Raw genomic sequence first — 8,169 nt, forward strand, 5'->3', positions numbered from 1 at the left:
AAAACGATTGGATTGACAACTGATAATGAGCATTAGTTATTTATTGCTGCATCATAATGGAGACACATCATTTTTAATACACATGTATGAAAAAATGAAACCATTGTGATTTCATATAACATAAAAAGGAAAGTGGGGATATGACATCAGCCCACCTATGAATAGTCATGATGTGCATATAATTGTTTTTACAAAATATTGATGAACTTTGTAATTCGGTAACTTTATTTGTTATCTGATTTTGATGAAATTTTCAGCATTTTCTCTAAATTTTACTCTATTGAGATATAAATATTTTCAGCCCGGACCATCCCTTTAAGTACCTTGAAATCACACACCCCTCCCCTTACTCCTCTTGGTGAAAATATTTAGGGTCTAACACGTCCAAAATTATGGGAAGCTGAAAATGTCAAAATGAACAGAGGTACTTGCATGTCTAAGTGTGCACATCAAGAAGTCCCTACTGTCGGAACTGAAACTTAATCATCACCCTCAAAGGAAGTTTCTGAAAATGTTGGTTTTAATCAAAGAAAAAAGAGTATAAGAGAAAAATATTGGTTAACATTCGATGAAAGTCCAAAGCATAAGAGTTAAGAAGTTCTAAACTATTTAATTTGTGATGTCATAAGCAAGCAGCTCCCCTACATACTAGTATAATGTAATGTGAATTTCATAGATTCAATTTTTTTTCTAATGGAGCACAATGAATATTTTTGTCATACAAGTCTGATAATATACACACCTTACAAGTGTCATTTCACTTTTTTTGGGGGGGGTTATCAATATCTCACAAGATGTGGAGGAGCTGCACATCTGTGATGTCACAATGGGCCTGTTTCAAAATTGTCGTAATCATGTCGGACGGAATTTGATAGCAAAAGAAGCTGTCATTTTTGTTAGAGGTAGTTTTCTTTAGACTTCTGTACAGGGACATGGAGAGCTTACATGACTTTCATCATGTATAAGTAACTTCCCAAGTATCTTTTCAAAATTTGTCTGTAAAAGGGCAAAAACTGACCATGTCGGACGGAATCGATAGAAATGAGGACCCTTGACTTTTCTTATTCAAGTTATTATTCTATCGAAAGTTTAAGTGATAAGTGAGCAATTCACAGTCAAATAAACAGAAGAACAACCAAACATTAAATTCTCAAAAAAATCTTTATTCAAGGATTGTTGTTATGGCAACAGGAACTATTCAAAAACACATCATGTCGGACGGAACCAATCATGTCGGACGGAATGAAAATGTTACTTTTTTAGCAATTTGCCCAAATCATTAATTCCTTGCCTTTTGTAGAAAGGTCATCATGGGTACTAATGTTTTTCATAGTTAAAAAGTTCTGACATCTATTTATAACTTTGTTACCATAGGAACATTGATGAAATTCCGTCCGACATGCTAGGTTCCGTCCGACATGATTAATAGCACACAGTCAAAATGCACTTAGCTGTTCAGTACAATTTTTGTACGATTCATTATTTCTCAGTAATGAAATTACCAGAATTACAGCATATCGTATCACCCCAATTTTTTTCTAATTTCATGAATTATGAGACTTTCAAATCGCAATAGTATTTTTGGTGAACAATGAACAATAAACAGTCTTCCCGTCAAAGTTGAATAACAATGCAATTCAAAAGAAAATGATTGCATAAGACCTCACAGAAAGTGGTGCAAACTTTCACTCAAGTTTGACAGCTTTAATATCAGAAATTAGTGCTGAGTGCTTCGTGCTGAATGGACTGGATTTAGATGGTGGGGTAGATGGTTTGGTGGTGCATGCTGGCTCAGGAGTAGAAGCAGAGAATGTAGAGGATGTATTAGCTGTATTAGGAGCATGGATGGCAGTGGAAGCAGACGAGTTAGAAGTGGGATCAGAAGTTGCAGACTGATGAATAGTTGAGATAGAAGACAAGGAAGCATTTCTTGCTTTCATTCTCTTACGACACTTGTCTTTCAGAAGAGCAGACTCATATTTTTCCTTGTTTTGTTTAAGTTTTTGTCTTTCTTGACGTTTTCTATTTCTGTCTTTTTCTTTTCGATCTTGAGGGATCAAGGGAGTCACGCCAATTTTTGCATCTAATTGCATTTTTTGAACGCTCCGACATTCTTGCAACTTCAAGGACACTGAAAATCACAACCAAAACACGATAGCTTTTTCGCGAAATAAATTCATCAGGATGGTAAATTAAATAAGTTTTAAGTTCTTTGCACACATCCAGAATTTTTTTCTTTTTTTCACTGTTTATTTTTAGGATGTTATAACAAATTGTGGGATACAGTTTCATAAAAATTGAGAAACAAAAATTGATTTCAGGTATTATGAAAAATTATTTTTATCATTTTTATCATTATTATTTACCCTATTATTATTATTATCATTCACAAATTCAGATGTAAAACAGTGCACTCTCATATTGAATTGTAAAACAAGCAGACAATATTGCAGTCAAGTATTATTTTAACTTTCCACAAGACACTTGATAGATTTGTGCATAGGCTATAGCCCATGCACTGAGTTGCTAAAGTGCACAGAGTCCTCCCTTCCCCAATCCAAAAACATGAGCATCTTATGAAGTAGATTATCATTTTCTTCAGCTATATTTTGGGCAAATTTTGTATCCCACATGCATCTCTGAGTTTTAAACTTCTTACTATTCATTTAGAAAATGCTTAAAGCAATACATAATGTTAGTTTTCTACAGTAAAACAGGACACTACCTTGGCCAGTAAAACACAAGTATAGTGAGTGATTGTATTACCAACCGGCCTTGTATTACCGAACGCCGCATCATATGCGTCAGAAAATAATCAAATACGCTCAAACCTTTGCAACTTCCTTCCAAAGGGAACTTAAATAGAAAAATGATGAAAAATTATCAAAAACACAATTTCGAAGTCTTTATATCCTCAAAACAATAAAATATGGTCAAAATAGCTCATCAGTATCTTTGTTGTTTTCCCAACTTTTCCCATAGAAAACACACGTTCGGTAATACGATACCTTTTCAAGTGACCAAAATATTTCACTTGCGAAGAGGGGTCCGATTGGAAGCTGATGTCGTAAAAATGAAAAACAATTTCGGCAAAATTTCTGCATGTTTATATTTTGTAGGTATTTGTGTATTTATGGTGAAAGTTTGGTGAATTTTATTGGAATAATGTGTTTGATATGATCAAATTCATGAAAAGTGTTTGGTAATACGATCCACTACCATACTGGAAAGGTGAAAGCAAGAGGAAGGTCCCAAGCCATGTGCTTTACATATTGAAAGTGTACATCACTTCTGACCAATCAGATTGCAGGAAAAGACCATACCTAAGTACTGTTTAATTGTGTGTAAGTTCGTGTATTTTGTGTGTCCAGAATCTGAACTGTAATATATGAGGTTATTGTACACTGAAAGCTGCAGAACAGAAGTGTAATCTGTGCTATCTCAATAGATTCCGTCCGACATGCCACTTTCATGTCGGATGGAAAAAAAAGTTATCCTTATTTTTTCCTACTTAGGTGCAGGTAAATTTTAAAAATCATCATTCATTCTAAGACTACAATCAATTCATTGATACTTGGCTGGGAAAAATCTATAAAATTGTCAATGGTTTTTCTGAGGGAAAACTTCTTGGAAATTTTTTGCATGTCGGACAGAAAATTTTGAGTTACCTTTTCTAAAATTGCAGGAATCATTCATTTCTACATATATGATTCCAGTTAATGCATAAAAAGGATGATTGATATATATGTTAATATTTATAAACATGCAGTTTCAAAACAAAGATATTAAGTGTTACCTAGGACCATTTAATTTCAGAGAAAGAATTCCGTCCGACATGCTTTCAAATTTGCATCACGTTATAAAATTTGCGAAAAATTCAAGAAAAGTTGTAAAAATTGAATGGATACTTATACTTCATGAAAGAGGAGATATGAATCATCAATAAAAAATGAGAAAACATCGTTTAAAAAAATTTTCAAAAATAAGCATGATGGTTACCAATTTTGAAACAGGCCCCAATGTTAAAACTGACAGGGGAGTCTAGCCCAAATAAATAGCTCTTTTTAGAGGAAAAAGTAAAAACAGCAAAGTAGAAAGTTTGAATAATATCAAACAACAAGAAAGTCATGACTTTCTATAAGTTGCTGATGTGGTTTATGGTACACCATGTGGAGTGTTATAGAAACAGTGGATAGAAGAGAAGAAATGGATAGGCGAGAAAGTAGAGATTTGAGAGTAGAGTATTCTTTCTTGAAAGTAGTCCTGAAAAGGACTGTAAACCAGAAGGAATGTTGAGTGAGAACATCTTGAGTAGTAGAGCTGAGATGCTGGCTTGAGTTGGCGAGTGGAGATGATGAGAAGTAGTAAAAATTGGTAACCCTTTTACCCATGGAGACTTTAAATTGGCTGAATTGGTACACAAACTGACCAAAAAAAAATCTTTTTTTATACACGCTACCTGTGTTTTTTTTTATTACTGCCCCAGGGGAGGAAATCACAATTTCCAGAAGTAAATGGTCTATACAAATGAAATTAACAGTTGAGGGATTATATGATAAGGTTGGATTTCCCAATAATACTTCCCAGAGTGAGGCATAAAAATTTACAACCCTTTATTTTTTCATAAAAAAAAATAAAACCAAGGGTGAGCTTCATGTCTTATGCATCCTACTCGCAGTCAGAACTTGCAGGGGGTGCAATATGCTTTAAAGGAAAAGTCCACCCTAAAAAGTTGATTTGAATAAAAAAAGAAAAATCCAACAAGCATAACACTGAAAATTTCATCACAATTGGATGTAGAATAAGATTATGACATTTTTAAGTTTTGCTTAATTTGCATATACTGGTCGGTATGCAAATGAGGAGACTGATGACGTCATCCACCCACGATTCCTTTTGTATTTTTTCACTCATTGTCAAGTGAAACAACGATCATTGAACGTGTGGAATTAGCATTGTTTAATTTGCATTTCACTGAGTGGTGCATATCACTGTTTTGTGAAAAATAACAGAAACTTGAAAATTTCACATCCGATTGTGATGACATTTTCAGCATTATGCTAGTTTGATTTTTCTCTATTTTATATTCAAGTCAACATTTTCCTGGGGTGGACTTGACCTCTAAACACGCACCAATTTTGCAACACTACACATTCATGGCCCTGTTTCATAAAGATTTGAAGTGCACAATTTCTGTAACAGATTTATCACCAGCCAATTAGATTGGAGGATTTCAGTAACTTTCAATCTTATTGTAAATTTGTTATGAAATGGACCCCAGGTTCCCACCATCTACAAAAGTAAATCACATCTAATATTTGACTTCAATATTTCTTTCAATAAAAAGACTTTAATTGTATATTGGAGGTAAATTTCACATGAGAAAATATGTATAAATGAAAGAGATACATAGATATATAGAAAATTTGGATGATGCTGCATCATTAATAAACATAATTGAAAGCAAATTATACAAGAGGCTATAATAAGTCAAACTGGTTTTACAAAAATTCTTATGCACTTGTTAAAGAAAATATCTCAAAACAAAATTTCTAATGCATTGTGGGACATTTGACCCTCACTTTAATATTGATAAGGCTCAAGAGGTTCATGGGTCCTGGGTGTTATAGGGGGAACATATAAGCCACTTCGTAGTTCCTTTCTGCGCATGATCAAAAGATTCTACGCATGAAGAAGGTCATTTGTACTAAAGTGACATGGTGCTTTAAAATCTAATGAGATAAGCACCAACTTTGATGTCTTGATTATTCATATATTCTTTTGAATTGTCGTTTTCATTTACATCCACAAAAAACAACAATGCTTCCACGAACGACTGGTATTTCACAGTTTGTCAAGTACATTGTGCAACATGCTAAGATATGCATCCAAAGTAGGATTGCAACAAATACCTTCATTAAGTGTTCATTGGTGTGCTATTCTAGTCACCTGGTCTATTCAATTTCTTCATCCTGCTATGTAAGGCAAGCTTATGTAACATCTCGCTTTGAAAACTGCCTATCATGATGAAAGAAATGAAAGGTCATTTGACCAAAATTGCCCATGAAGTAACTACGAACTGGTCTATTGACCAATACTGATCTCTTGTCTTGATACATAACGTTTCAGATAACTACATGTAAATCAGCCTTTGTGAGAAGAAAGGTCTTGATCAGCTACTGTTATACTGCAGTACGATGAATGTATTGAGCAGTGAACTAGCATGTTTACATTTATGTGGGCCTGTATTACATGACTACACTGCACAGAACGTTACATTTATGGGTTAGGACACTGGCCAGAGGTGGTAGAGGACTCGAGATGGCTGCCAGCTCATATCTGCTTACAATTCCTATAGTAAAGCTTAATTTCCACAAAACCTCCAAAGAACAGTTATGGTAGCATGATGGTCCTAGTGTAAAAAACACAGCCTTTATATGTGCTTTTACAATGATGAAACCGACGATTGGACCATCTGTGTATGCATCAACTCTGACATTTCGTCAGCCCTCCAGTTCTTACGACCGCTTTCAGGACTGATCAGCATTGCACTGAAAATAAACATGACACAACAGTGTTTCGGTGGTGTGATACTTTTCATTACATCAACATGAGTATATCCTGCCAGTCTTAAAACCCAAAAGGAATTTACTAGAAATACAGAGGCACTGTAATACCCGATGGCACAGATACGGTTGTCAACCATGGTAGTAGCATCTGTCCTCTAAAACAGAAGCTCCTTAATGAGAAAAGCAGCACAACCATCCCTCTCATAACAAGCCCTGTTCCTTTTGTTTATCCCTGATAATGAATTATTTCCAACCCTTCCAAACTTAGCTAAAAGTAATGATCATGGGCGGAAATCTCTCCCCAAAGGTAGGGGGGACCAGGGTAGCTGAAAAATTTCACAAGCAAAAAAAAACAAAAAACATCACCTAAAAAGGTCCAAAACACATGTTTTATTTCAATTTTGAATTATGTATTTCTTTTGATCATAAAAGACCAAAAAGAGTGGGGGGGGGGGACATTTGATATTGTGTCTCCCCCTACTATTTTGGGAAGGGGACACGTCCCCCCCCCCCCCTGGGATTTCCGCCCATGGTAATGATAAGACAGTGCTTGTATAGCACATATCACTGCCCATGAGCATCTCTTATGCGTTTAATAGGAAATAGACAAAGAAAGAAGAGTTGATTAAAGCTCTTATGTAGACTGTCTCAATGCGTTCTGAGGCGACTTTTGAATGTAGAGCATGTAGATGCCTAATTAATGGAAGATAGAGATCTCATTCCAAAGTTAAGGGGCAGCATATAAACAAAATTACCCCTCCCATAGAACTTGGTCTGAACAACTGTGAAGATCTAAGATCTTTACTCAACCTCACAGTCACTCAAATTCTCAATTCAATTATTAAAGGACAAGTCCACTCCAACAAAAAAATGATTTGAAAAAAGGAGAAAAATTCAACAAGCAAAAACACTGGAAATTTCATCAAAGTCAGTTGTAAAATTAAAAAGTTATGACAATTTAAAGTTTCGCTTAATTTCACAAAACAGTTATATGCACATCCTGGTCGGTATGTAAATTGGCAGACTGATGACGTCACCCACTCACTATTTCTTTTATATTTTATTACATGAAATATTCTAATTTTCTCCTTGTCAAGTGAAACAAAGTTTTATTTCTCCCTGAACATGTGGAATTACCATTATTTTAACAGTTTATGGTTAAGTCAAGTTGGTTCTTAATGTCAAATCTGTAAAAATTGAAATATTGTATTATTCAAACAATAGAAAACAAAAGAAATAGTGAGTGATGGACATCATCGACTCTCTCATTTCCATACCGCTGAGTTGTGCATTTAACTGTTTTGTGAAAAATAAGCGAAACTTAAAAATGTCATAACTTTCTTATTTTACATCCGATTTCGATGAAATTTGCAGCGTTATGTTTGTGTGATTTCTCTCTATCGATTGAAATCAACAATTTTCTGGGGTGGACTTGACCTTTAATTTTCCAACCCATTTCTTATGACCCCTGGTATGCAGGCACAGACCTTGACTGAAATTTTGAACAAGAGGATTTTGAGACAAGACTAAGTACACAAATATAACTTGTTGTATCAAGGTCACCTTCTATGCACAACTTTCAGTCTGGGACACAAGGCTG

The sequence above is a fragment of the Lytechinus variegatus genome, chromosome 2 (assembly GCF_018143015.1).
Source record: "Lytechinus variegatus isolate NC3 chromosome 2, Lvar_3.0, whole genome shotgun sequence".
Classification (NCBI taxonomy): Eukaryota; Metazoa; Echinodermata; class Echinoidea; order Temnopleuroida; family Toxopneustidae; genus Lytechinus; species Lytechinus variegatus.